Below are 12,903 nucleotides of genomic sequence, written 5' to 3'. Positions count from 1 at the left end.
TTTGTTTGATAATAGAATGTTTTTTTGTTTGTTTGGTTTTTTATTTTTTTGACACGGAGTCTCGCCCTCGGTAGGTGCTATGGCGTCACAGCTTGCAGCAACCTCAAATCTTGGGCTGAAGCAATTCTCTTGTCTCAGCCTCCCAAGTAGTGGGACTACAGGCACCTGCCATAACACCCAGCTATTTTTTTATTGTAGTTGTCGTTGTTTAGCAGGCCCTGGCCAGGTTGGAACCCACCAGCCCTGATGTATGCTGGTGCCCTAGTTGCTGAGCTGCAGGTGCTGAGCCTGATAATAAAACAGTTATGAAAAAATATTTTTTCTTATGAGAAATTATCCTATTTTGAATTAGAAGCTTGTAGAAAAAAACCCATAACAACTATGTAAGCAATTAAAACCGGTGTAAATACAAAATTTACTGATTTATTTTTTCACACTCTTTTCAGAGGAAGGTTTTCATAGCTTTTTATGATTCATGATTATCTCCAAGGTAGTAATAAAAGTTTTTATTTTTATTTTATTTTTTAAGGCAAGCATGAAACAGTTTATTGAAGAAGAGAAAGACAGGCTTACAGAATAAGAAAGCTTACATAGCAGGGGTCATTTGCCATAGACAACAAATGGGCCTCCTTTGCCAGGGCAAGGAGGCAACAAAGCCATAATAAAAATTTTCTTTTTTTTTTTTTTAATAAAAAATTTTCAAATGGCTCCGCGCCTGTAGCACAGTGGTTACGACTCCAGCCACATACACCCAGGTTGGCAGGTTCAAACCCAGCTGGCCTGGGCCAGCTAAACAACGACAACTGCAACCAAAAAATAGCCAGGCGTTGTGGCGGGTGCCTGTATTCCCAGCTACTTGGGAGGCTGAGGCAAGAGAACTGCGTAAGCCCAAGAGTTTGAGGTTGCTGTGAACTGTGACACCAGGGTACTCTACTTAGGGCAACAGACCTAAGGGTGGGGGAGAGGAAGACCCTTGTCTCAAAAGTGATTTCTTCAGTCTTAGAAGCTCACAAGTTGAAGAAAAATGCCACAGTACTTAAGTGGCTGTTACCTGTTGAGTTTAGTAGTAACATTTCTATATAGTCATCTGTTTTTCTACTCCTTCTGACATCTTTTTGCCAGGTAGTTTATTTATTTGCTGTGAATTTAGCAGAAGGGGAATTTGAATCCACATTTTTTCACAGAGCACTAAGAGAGGGCGTCTATAAAACACACAGTCCTTCCTGGGGGAATTCAAGAATGTTCTGCATTTTAAAAATGAAAGTATCTGCTGTCTGTGTTCCCACAGTTTATGCCCTTTTCCTTATAACTGGTTTCTTTTCATCTTTATAACTTTTTTTGCGTGGGGTGGGGAGGATAGAGTTTGACTTTGTCTCCCTGGGTAGAGTGCTGTGGCATCACAGCTCACAGCAACCTCAAACTCCTGGGCTCAAGTGGTTCTCTTGCCTCAGCCTCCTGAGTAGCTGGGACTATGGATGCCCACCACAATGTCTGACTATTTTTTAGAGACGGGGTCTCACTCTTGCTGGGGCATGAGCTCAGGCAATCCACCCACCTCGACCTCCCAGAGTGCTAAGATTGCAAGCGTGAGTCACTGCGCCCCACCCTTTTAGAATGGTTTTACCTGTGATCTCTTTAGTTATGGATCTAGTTTGGTTTCTGTAGAATTTTAGGTAGTTTATAACAAGTAAACACTGCCTATCTGCAATGGGAACATTGGTATGAAAATTACTTTTCCATTCTCTGTGTGGCAACCTTAAATGCCATCACAGCTGTGCCCTGGTTTGCCGTGTGTGTGTGTGTGTGTGTGTGTGTCAAATATAAGGGTGCCAATAAAACTTTTAACCCAAGGTCTTTCCCTTTTCTGGTTCAAGGCAATGAACTTTCATCATCATTCGTTTGTATGCTCTTTCTAGGGTTTACTCGCCTTTCGCATTATTGCCATTTAGAACCTACTTACTGGGCCCTAGCATTTGCCTTCTCCTGCTTCTTTTTAATCTATAGGAAGCTGCTATGTAGAGCAGAACCTCCGTAAGGTGACCACCCACGGGACTGTAACAAACTGGTCAACATAAGGAACTAGGCCTACTGTACCCATGCATACACGGGGTACATGTCCGGTCAATGAAAATTAGGTCAACTTGAGGTGGTCTGTGTAGGGAGGTGGTCAACTGCGGATCTATTCTAAAACTAAGTTTATTTTGGGGGGTGGCGGTGGAAGGGGGTCTTCCGGTAGAGACTGGAAAACCTGCAAGACAAATTCTAAAAGAGCTGTAACACTCTAAATTTATTTTATTTTATTTTTTTTATTTTTTAGTTTTTTGGTTTTTGGCCGGGGCTGGGTTTGAACCCGCCACGTCCGGCATATGGGACCGGCGCCCTACTCCTTGAGCCACAGGTGCCGCCCAACACTCTAAATTTTTATCCAAGTTGGTTTCCAAATATTTCTGGAAAAATACAAATGACTGGAGGCAAACTGCTTGGGGAGCCTTACATAGTCATTCCCTTCCCAAGAAATGAAGCAATTGCAGAAATTGCGTCAAGAAATGCAGTTGTTGGGCGGCGCCTGTGGCTCAAGGAGTAGGGCGCCGGTCCCATATGCCAGAGGTGGTGGGTTCAAACCTAGCCCCGGCCAAAAACCACAAAAACAAAACAAAACAAAAAAAAAAGAAATGCAGTTGTTGCAGGGTGACCCTAAAGGAGGGAAGGCAGCCAACATTTGACAGGCACAGTGCTCAGTTGTTCAGTCAATATGATGGAATGTATTATCCCTGTTTTACACTGACAGAAGCTGGGCTTCAGAATCTTCATGTAATAGGCTCCCCGAGGTTGAATCACTAGTAACTGACAAAGTGGGAATTGCATACTGTGAGCTCTGACTCTGGTATTGTTGCTCTAATCTTTTCTTTTCTGTTCTTTTGTTTTTCCTTTCCTTTCCCTTCCCTTCCCTTCCCTTTTTTTCTTTTCTTTCTTTTTTTTTTTTTTTTTTGAGACAGAGTCTCAAGCTGTCGCCCTGGATAGAGTGCTGTGGCATCATAGCTCACAGCAACCTCCAACTCAGGCTCAAGCGATCCTCTTGCCTTAGTTTTTTTTTTTTTCCTATTTTTAGGAGAGATAGGGTCTCGCTTTTGCTCAGGCTGTTCTAGAGCTAGGCACCCACCTTGGCCTCCCAGAATGCTAGGATTGCAGGCATGAGCCACCCGTGCCTGGCCGGTTCTAATTTTTCTTGAAAGAGATAACCTCTAAAAACTAAGCCTTGCTCAGTGTCCATCACAGAGTATAGATTCCTATCTCTCTTTCATGGAGCTTTTCTGCTGCTCAGTGAAACAATTAATTAGAAAGATGTAAAGGGAATTAGCCACAGTGTTTCTCTCCCCTTCTTAGGGAAAGGAGCTACTTGAAATGTGTTACATAACTGGACTTGAAATGTGTTACATAACTACACTTTTTAGGTTTGGTTTTGGCTAGCCTAGCTATGACCACTCAGAGAGTTTTGCTATAGTAGGTGTTCAGTAGGAGCCAACACAAAGCTGTGATAAGAGGTCAATTTGACACCTTCTTAATAATAAGAGGTTGTTGAAAGTTTGAGGGCTTTTAAAAATTGTTTGCTTTTTAAAATGAGCATTTCTGGAGCTTAGCTTTGCATAAGGCTTCTGACTCTAGGAAAGTAGGAAGGAGGAGTCCAATAGTTTTTGGACGCAAACTTGGAGATGTTAATACTTTCAGTAGTGATGAGTGCCATCAGGGCCCCTGAATGTGACCAGATTCCTGGCCCTGTGCATCCCAGGGGAGTGCCATTCACACATGCTAGGTTGTCAGACATCTTTATTTCCCCCAGACTTGTGCAGTATGATGGCGAATAAAGTCAGAGGAGAAATCAGTTTCTATTTGCGTGAGTCTTTATGCCTCTTTAAAATCCTATCTATGTTATATGTTACCATTTAAAACCAAGCTATCAATATAGGTGACTTTGGAATTGATGGCTCTTCTGGAAGTGAAGTTTCACCTCATAATGACAAGCTTTGGGAAGAGAGAGAAATCAAAGGTAGGATCCCAGTCTTGCCTGGCTGGCTGAGGGAATGAATGGCTTTTACCTGCTCTGTCCTTACTTCGACAGGGCAACATCTGCAGTCGTGTGAATCATGCTGCCACTAGGTGGCAAGAGAGAGGCAAGAATTCGAGGCAGACCTCTGAGTTTAGAGAGTCTGGTCAGCTGACCCTGCCCGGGTGGGAAGTAGAGTGTGGCCAGTCAGGGTGCCACAGGGAAAGAATTTATGCCTTAGAGTTCATTTCTGTGCCACTTATATTCTACCCCCGTGATGAAATTTATTACTTAGGATGTGTCATCTTAAAGCATGAATCATTGTCTGTTGGAGACTTGGCAAAGCTCTGCCATTGAGGAGATTAGGCACTGTTGTCTCTGTTTATTATATAAATGTACAAAGGGAGGTCCACAGAAGTTGGCGTTTCCAGGGTCTTACAACTAATTACTGGTGGGTCTTGCACTTTGAGTTCCAATTCTGTGCCAGTTAAGCTGTTTTAAGTGTAATCTGTTTATGGAAAAAAATTAGAGACTGGAAAATGTTCTGGATTCCACTTTCTAGTTAACTATAATGCTGAATGTAGAACCTATATAGTCACAAACAGACAGTTCTGGTCAACAGGTGCTAATGCCCATACTTGGCAGTGCTAGGTCTATAGGAAGACAACCTTCATTAGGCCATTACTTAAAATACAGAACTATTGAGTCATAGCAACTACCATATTGGATCATGAGGATTAAAGGTCAAAGGTGGTATATGTACCTGGTTTATAATCTAGCACTGTACCTAAAATTAATAAATGTTTTTCCCTCTGCACCTGCCCTCTTTAATTTTTCCTTTGTATCTGTTTGTCTGTCTTGAAAATGTATTAGTGATCAGGGTTTATTAGTGATGAGGTAGAACCAAAGTGCTGAAGTAGGAAGGAAAACTTTCCTTTCAATAGAGCAGACTTCACTCTGGGAGGCCGAGACAGGTAGATTGTGTGAGCTCATGAGTTCGAGACCAGCCTGAGCAAGAGTGAGATCTGTTCTCTACTAAAAATGAAAAACTGAGGCGAAAGGATTGCTTGAGCCCAAGAGTTTGAGGTTGCTGTAAGCTATGACACCACGGCACTCTACTAAGGGTGACAAAGTGAGACTCTGTCTCAAAAAAAAAAAAAAAAAGCTGACTGTTAGGGCCAGACAGGGTGGCTCATGCCTGTAATCCTAGCACTCTGAGAGGCTGAGGCAGGTGGATTGCTTGGGTTTAGGAGTTCGAGAGCAGCCTGAACAAGAGCGAGACCCCATCTCTGAAAATAGCCAGTGTTGTGGCGGCGCCTATGGTCCCAGCTACTCGAGAGGCTGAGGCAAGAGGATCACTTGAGCCGAGGAGTTTGAGGTTGATGTGAGCTATGACACCATGGCCCTCTACCAAGGGTGACAGAGTGAGACTGTCTCGAAAAAGAAAAAAGAAACTGCAGACCTTTAAACTATCTTTTCCCCCTTTTATCACAGCAATGGACTTTTAAAAAGAATAATGTAACTGCAGAAGCTGAATATATAGCACTTTCTCCTTATTTTCAGGACAGGCCAGTAACTATGCTTAGAACAGTGGCTTTCAAACCTTTTAACCACAGTCCAGTATAACACTCTGTGTGGTGTGTGTTTTTGAAATAAAACTTACCCTTTCTGTGTGCTTATTCACTCTGATTTTTTTTTTTTTTTTTTTTTTTTTGAGACAGAGTCTGACTTTGTTACCCTTGGTAGAGTGCCATGGCATCATAGCTCACAGCAACCTCCAACTCTTGGGCTCATGCAATTCTCTTGCCTCAGCCTCTCAAGTAGCTGAGACTACAAGTGACTGCCCCAATGCCCAGCTATTTTTAGAGACGAGGTCTCACTCTGGCTTGGGCTGGTCTTGAACCTGTGAGCTCAGGCAACCTACCAGCCTCTGCCTCCCACAGTGCTAGGATTACAGGCCTGAGCCACTGTGCCCGACCCTAAGGGCTTTTTTGATTTCATCTGTCTTCATTCCACCCAAACTCAAGGATTGGAATTCCTTCTTTTCTTTTCTTTCTTTCTTTCTTTTTTTTTGTAGAGACAGAGTCTCACTTTATCGCCCTTGGTAGAGTGCTGTGGTGTCACAACTCACAGCAACCTCCAGCTCTTGGGCTTACGCAATTCTCTTGCCTCTGCTTCCCAAGCAGCTGGGACTACAGGCGCCTGCCACAACGCCCAGCTATTTTTTGTTACAGTTTGCCTGGGGCCAGGTTTGAATGCACCACCCTCAGTATATGGGGCCAGTGCGCTATACACTGAACCACAGGCGCTGCCCTCTGATATAGTTTTTTTAATCAGACATACTAATGGGGTGAGACCATAGTTTGAAAATCCTCCTGCCTTACAGAAAAAGATAATAAGACAATGCTCTCTTTTTTAGGGTTTATTTTCCTTTCTTAGCTGAAGACCATCCAGGTTGGCAATATCCCAGGGCCAAATTCAAAATGAGAAGGTTATGTACTGCTTGAAATATGTAAGGTTGGATCCTAGACCTTGGTGCTTCAAATAGCACTTTAAAGGCATCGCAGTTTTCATCAGCTCACCCACACTTATTCGTGCCACACTATGATATAAAGCAGCGGGAACGTAAAGAAAATGCAACATCAGTACTGAGAATCACAGCTAACTTTTTTTTTTTTTTTTTTTGTAGAGACAGAGTCTCACTTTATGGCCCTCGGTAGAGTGCTGTGGCCTCACACAGCTCACAGCAACCTCCAACTCCTGGGCTTAAGCGATTCTCTTGCCTCAGCCTCCCGAGTAGCTGGGACTACAGGCGCCCACCACAACGTCTGGCTATTTTTTGGTTGCAATTTGGCCGGGGCCGGGTTTGAACCCGCCACCCTCGGTATATGGGGCTGGCGCCTTACCGACTGAGCCACAGGCGCCACCCCACAGCTATCATTTTTGCTAAAACTTTCACTTACCCCGTATTTCTTTTGTGGGGAGGTTTTAACCTAATTTAGAGCACTTTTTGGCCTGTGTTAACTTACATCGCTTAGCAAATACACTTGAGAAAATGTTAGAAATTCAAGTGTGAACTCTTAAATGAAAATTCAGCTGCTACCTCAGATGCTGACTGATTAGGGCAGCCTGTGCTGACCAGGTGCCTTCTTTTTATTTTCTTTTTTGAGACAGTCTGACTCTGTTGCCTCAAGTTGGAGGGTTATGGTATCGTTGCTCACAGTAACCTCAGACTCCACCAAGTGGCTTTTGTTTACAACTAGGTGTGTAGGATTTCATTTGCTTCCCATAGATAAGCCTGAGGAAAGGTGAAATCATGGTCTTTATTCAAAACCACAATAGCAGATTGGGGTAGCTCAGTGGTTAGGGTGCTGGCCACATACACTGGGGCTGGCAGGTTCAAACCTGGCCCGGGCCTGCTAAGCAACAATGACAACTACAAGAAAAAAATAGCTGGGTGTTGTGGTGGGCACCTGTAGTCCCAGCTACTTGAGAGGCTGAGGCAAGAGAATTACTTAAGCCCAAGAGTTTAAGGTTGCTGTGATGCCACTGCACTACTGAAGGTGACATAGTGAGACTCTGTCTCAAAACAAAACAAAACATAAAAACCTACAATAGCCAACAAAGAATAAGCCAACAAAACCCAAGGGCTTAAACCAGGCGTCCTCAAACTTTTTAAATAGGGGGCCAATTCACTGTCCCTCAGACCGTTGGAGGGCCGGACTATAGTTTTTTTTTTTTTTTTTTTTTTTGTAGAGACAGAGTCTCACTTTATGGCCCTCCATAGAGTGCTGTGGCCTCACACAGCTCACAGCAATCTCCAACTTCTGGGCTTAAGCGATTCTCTTGCCTCAGCCTCCCAAGTAGCTGGGACTACAGGCGCCTGCCACAACGCCCGGCTATTTTTTGGTTGCAGTTTGGCTGGGGCTGGGTTTGAACCCGCCACCCTCCATATATGGGGCCGGCGCCTTACCGACTGAGCCACAGGCGCCGCCCCGGACTATAGTTTTAAAAAAAAAAAAAAAAACAAAAAACTATGAACAAATTCCTATGCACACTGCACATATCTTATTTTGAAGTAAAAGACAAAACGGGAACAAATACAATTCACACCGCCGCATGTGGCCCGCAGTCTGTAGTTTGAAGACCCCTGGCTTAAACTTTTTCTAAGTCATATAGCTAGTAAAAATGAACAGAGCTTCTACCCACATCTTTCTTCATATTAAAAATCTTGAAACAAATTCCTTCACTATGTAATTATTAAGAATGTCAATGTCAACAGTCACTTTCATTGTGAAGTAAAGCACTGACTTTTGGGGCAACATATTAGTTTAAAGGGTATAGCACAAGTAATGTATTATTCACCCATGATTATTTAAAGGTAAATAACCAAAATAAATAAATAAAGGTAAATAACCTATTCTTAACTTCAAAATCCAGATATCTAGGGTACCTTCATTTGGGAGAACATTGATATAATCTGCACAAATACTTATTTTTCTCTGTGCAGCAAATCTGGAGCCTTTGGTAAATGTCCCTGTTTCATCTTTACTGTTTTTGTTCTGAAAACTTGTGAAGTGGGAGGATGGGGACAGGTGGTGTCATTGTTGGCACCACTGAGGTCTGAAAAACTTGTGTGAAAATTGAAATGGGAACTCGGGCCTCTGACCACCTGCCCACTTTTCAGAAGAGTTGTCCATGTTAATAATCGAATAATTGAATGTTGTGGGTAAAAACATGAGGTCAAAAATGGCAGAAGAAGAGGACCACACAAGGGGCTTGCTTCTTGGGTTTAGAATATAGTCCTGTGAAGACTGACATTCTGTACAGTGATTCCATAAAGGAAAGATTCAGTAAAGTTTTGCACTTACAGACACTTATTTCACGTAGCCAATATGTAGCCAATTCAATGGGTAGAAATACCCTGTATGTTCTGATTTCCTTTCAATGTGAAGTTTCTTTTAATTTTTGCGAAGCACTTATTTGCTTGTGACCCAATGAAGGGTGCTGTGTATATAAACACTGGATTAGTCATTGTTTATAAGCGTGTTTGGCCTCATCCACCCAAGTCTATGATACAAGAGATCGAATGCATATGGGCCATTTACATTATCTGATCATTGAATAATGATGGAAGCTTATTAAATAATGATGGAAGAATAAGTTTATTGAGAGCTTCCTATGTGCCAAGTATCCAAAGCGTTTTACCCATTTCAAATCATAAAATTTTATCAAAACCCCCGAGGAAGTACTGTTTGGCTTTTTTTTGTTTGTTTTTGAGACAGCCTCAAGCTATCGCCCGGGGTAGAGTGCTGTGGCATCACAGCTCACAGAAACCTCCAAATTCTGGGCTCAAGTGATTCTCCTGCCTCTGCCTCCCAAGTAGCTGGGATTACAGGTTCTGGCCACAATGCCTGGATATTTTTTGGCTACAGCCGTCATTGTTGTTTGGCGGGCCCAGTTTGGATTTGAACCTGCTAGCTCAGATGTATGTGGCTGGCGCCTTAGTCACTTGAGCCACAGGCACCAAGCCAGAAGTACTGTTCTTATTCTAATTTTTATAGGTGAGGAAACCAAGAGACAAAGAGTTTTTCTTTTTCTTTCTTTCTTTTTTTTTTTTTTTTTAAAGAGACAGGGTCTCTTTCTTGCCCAGGTTAAAGTGTAGTGGCACAATCTTAGCTCACTGCAGCCTGAATCCCAGGAGCTCAAGCAGTCCTCTTGCCTCAGCCTCCCAAATTACTGTGATTACAGGCCTAAGTGGTAGAGCAAGTATAATCTGACTCAACACCCTGTGCTTTTAATATTACAACTGTTATACTTCTTCCTTATATAGTATGTAATAGACATTAAACTAAGTTACTAGAAAATGGGTCCTGGGCAACGCCGTGGCTCAGTGAGTAGGACCCTGGCTTCATATACCAAGGGTGGTGGGTTCAAACCTGGCCCCAGCAAACTGCAACAAAAAAATAGCTGGGCCTTGTGGCGGGCGCCTGTAGTCCCAGCTACTCGGGAGGCTGAGGCAAGAGAATCGCTTAAGCCCAGGAGTTGGAGGTTGCTGTGAGCTGTGTGAGGCCACGGCACTCTACCGAGGGCCATAAAGTGAGACTCGGTCTCTACAAAAAAAAAAAAAAAAGAAAAGAAAGAAAGAAAAAAAGAAATAAAATGGGTCCTGATTGTACTTTTATCATTAATTTACAGTCTGAACTTGTACAAAACAATTCATCTCTTTTTGCCTCTGCTTCTTCATCCTAAATTATGAATAATATTTGTTTTGTGTACAACTTCAATTTGTGATAGGGCCTAAGGCCAGAGAAGAGTAGTGGCTATCAGGCAAAAATACATTGTGGAAGTGAGAGGAAATGGGGAGAATGAAGCAATAGAAAGTACAGTTGATCTGTGAAAAACATGAGGGTGTAAATAATTTTGGACTCCTCCAAAACTAAACTACTAAAAGCCTACTGTTGACTGGAAGCCTGGCTGATAACAGAAACAATTGGTTAACATGTATTTTATATGTTGTTTATATCATATGCTGAATTTTTACAATAAAGGTAGCTAAAGAAAATAAAACGTTAAAGTCATCAGGTTGAGAAAATAAATTTCCTCCTCACTAAGTGGGAGTGGATTATTATGAAGGTCTTCATCCTCATCATCTTCACCTTCAGTACGCTGAGGAGGAGGAGGAGTTGGTCTTACTGTCTCAGGGATGGTAGAGGTGGAAGGACACCTGCCCGTGAGTGGACCTGTGCCCTTTGCACCCACGTTGTTCAAAGGTCAGCTGTATATTTTTAAAATACTTAAACGTAGGCCAGACATGCTGGCTTACACCTGTAATCTTAGCACTTTGGGAGGCCAAAGAGGAAGGATTGTTTGAGGTCAGGAGTTCGCAGCCAGCCTGAACAAAAATGAGAACCTGTCTCTACTAAAAATAGAAAAATTAGCCAGGTGTTGTAGTTGGGGCCTGTAGTCCTGGCTAAGGCAGGAGGAATGCTTGAGCCCAGGGGTTCGAGGTTGCTGTGAGCTAGGCTGATGCCACTGCACTGTAGCCTGGGGCAACAGAGTGAGACTTTGTCTCAAAAAAAAAAAGTAAGGAATTCCTGGAAGCATTTTGGTGAGAGAAAAATAAATGCAGGTATGTAAATTGTCAGGCCAGGCTCCAGGGACCCAAAGGAACGTGAGTGGGAGGGACCGGAAGAACAGCCTGGAGAAGTAGCGCCCAGGCCGAGTCAGGAGACAGCTGGGAACAGCTGGGAAGGGCCGTTCTGCCGGGCTGCCAGATTACAGCAAGGTAAGAGGAGGCTGGCATGGTGAGGAAGGTGGAAGGGAGTAGAACCACCAGTGGCGAATTTCCAGTGGGCTGCGTGCTCAACAAATGTTGGATTAGGTAGTGGTAGGATGGAGAAGTTCCCTAGCTGTTTAGTAACACTGCGGCATTTGGGGGTCTTTCGTAATGGAGGGTAACCACTGAGGCGCTGACTCAGAAGTCATGTTGGATCCTGCTTCTGGTCATCTTTTTCCTTGTTTCCACAGTGACCTCAGCACATGGTTGCCAAGGCTGATCTGCCTAATTGTGTGATTTTAGTATTTGTGTTTTTACACTTTAAGAGGAGGGGGTGCACTGCCTTTCTCTTCTCCTTTTTTATTTTTTGGAGACAGGATCTTCCTCTGTCACCCAGGCCAGAGTGCAGGGACCTCTTCAGAGCTCATTGCAATCTCCAAGTCCTAGGCTTAGGTGATCCTCCTGCCTCAGCCTCCCCAGTAGCTGGGTGTGCAGGGCTGTGTCACCACGCCCTGCTCGTTTTTTCTCTTTTCTGTAAAGACTGGGTGTTGCTTCTGCTCAGGCTGGTTTTGAATTCCTGACCTCAAGCCATCCTTCCCCCATCAGTCTCTCAGAGTGCTAGGATTACAGGTATGAACCACACACCTGGCTCCCAATACCCTTATTTGGAATCTAGTGAGTAAAGGATAATAGGCTGGGCGTGTTGACTCAGGCCCGTAACCCTCGCACTCTGGGAGGGTGGAGAATGGCTGGGTAGGGGAAAATCAGCTTGAGCAAGACCCTGTCTCTACCCAGAAAAAAAAAAAAAAGGCCAGGTATGATGGTGCATACCTGTAGTCCCAGCTACTCAGAAGGCTGAGGCTAATGTGCGCCCTGAAGTTTGAGGTTACAGTGAGCTGAGATGATGCCACTGCACTCAAGCAGGGGTGACAGAGCAACACTCTATGTGCCAAATAAATAAAAATAAAATGTTCCTAGTTGTCCATTTCACAGCCGGCCATGTTTTCCCAAAGAGAATGGTGCCCTGTGACAGAAAGAAAAGTAAGGCACGCCCTAGTCAGGCGTGGCTGTTTGTCCCTGACTTCGTTACTCTTGCAGTGTGGATGTTAAACTTCTGATAGCCAAGGGGAGACCCCCTGTGTTAGTCAGAATTCTCCACAGAAACAGAACTAATAGGATGTGTCTGCGTATCTGTGTTTGTGTATATATGTATGTGGCTCATGCCTGTGATCCCAGGTCTCTGGGAGGGTGAGGCGGGTTGATCACTTGAGCTCAGCAGTTTGAGACCAGCCTGAGCAAGAGATCCCCCCATCTCTAAACTGAGCCTTTTGGCTGGCTCCTGTAGTCTCAGCTACTCAGGAGGTTGAGGCAAGAGGATCACTTGAGCCCAAGAGTCTGAGGTTGCAGTGAGCTGTGATGCCGTGGCACTCTACCCAGGGCGATAAAGACTGTCTCAAAAAAAAAGTCACCATAGCCACCCCCACCTTCATCAACCACCGCACCCTGATCAGTGAGCAGCCACCAACCCTGAGACAGGAACCTCCACCAGCAAAAGGACTAGGACTCACTGGAGGCTTCTGTG

At 43.9% G+C, this 12,903-nt stretch overlaps 1 protein-coding gene and 1 non-coding gene across 2 annotated transcripts in view; one reads left to right on the top strand and one right to left on the bottom strand.

Annotated features, from left to right (window-relative positions):
• FGD4 (FYVE, RhoGEF and PH domain containing 4) overlaps nt 1-12,903 on the top strand; it is a 264,568-nt gene that overhangs the window by 57,130 nt on the left and 194,535 nt on the right. The window lies entirely within an intron of this gene.
• Nucleotides 2,221-2,282, bottom strand: LOC128562946 (U7 small nuclear RNA). Its single transcript, XR_008373638.1, has one exon. It is a non-coding gene; the product is annotated as a U7 small nuclear RNA (small nuclear RNA).

This window comes from Nycticebus coucang, chromosome 12 (genome assembly GCF_027406575.1).
Source record: "Nycticebus coucang isolate mNycCou1 chromosome 12, mNycCou1.pri, whole genome shotgun sequence".
NCBI classification, from domain to species: domain Eukaryota; kingdom Metazoa; phylum Chordata; class Mammalia; order Primates; family Lorisidae; genus Nycticebus; species Nycticebus coucang.
The sequence above is the reverse complement of the archived record's forward strand: the minus strand, read 5'-3'. Positions and strand labels throughout refer to the sequence as shown.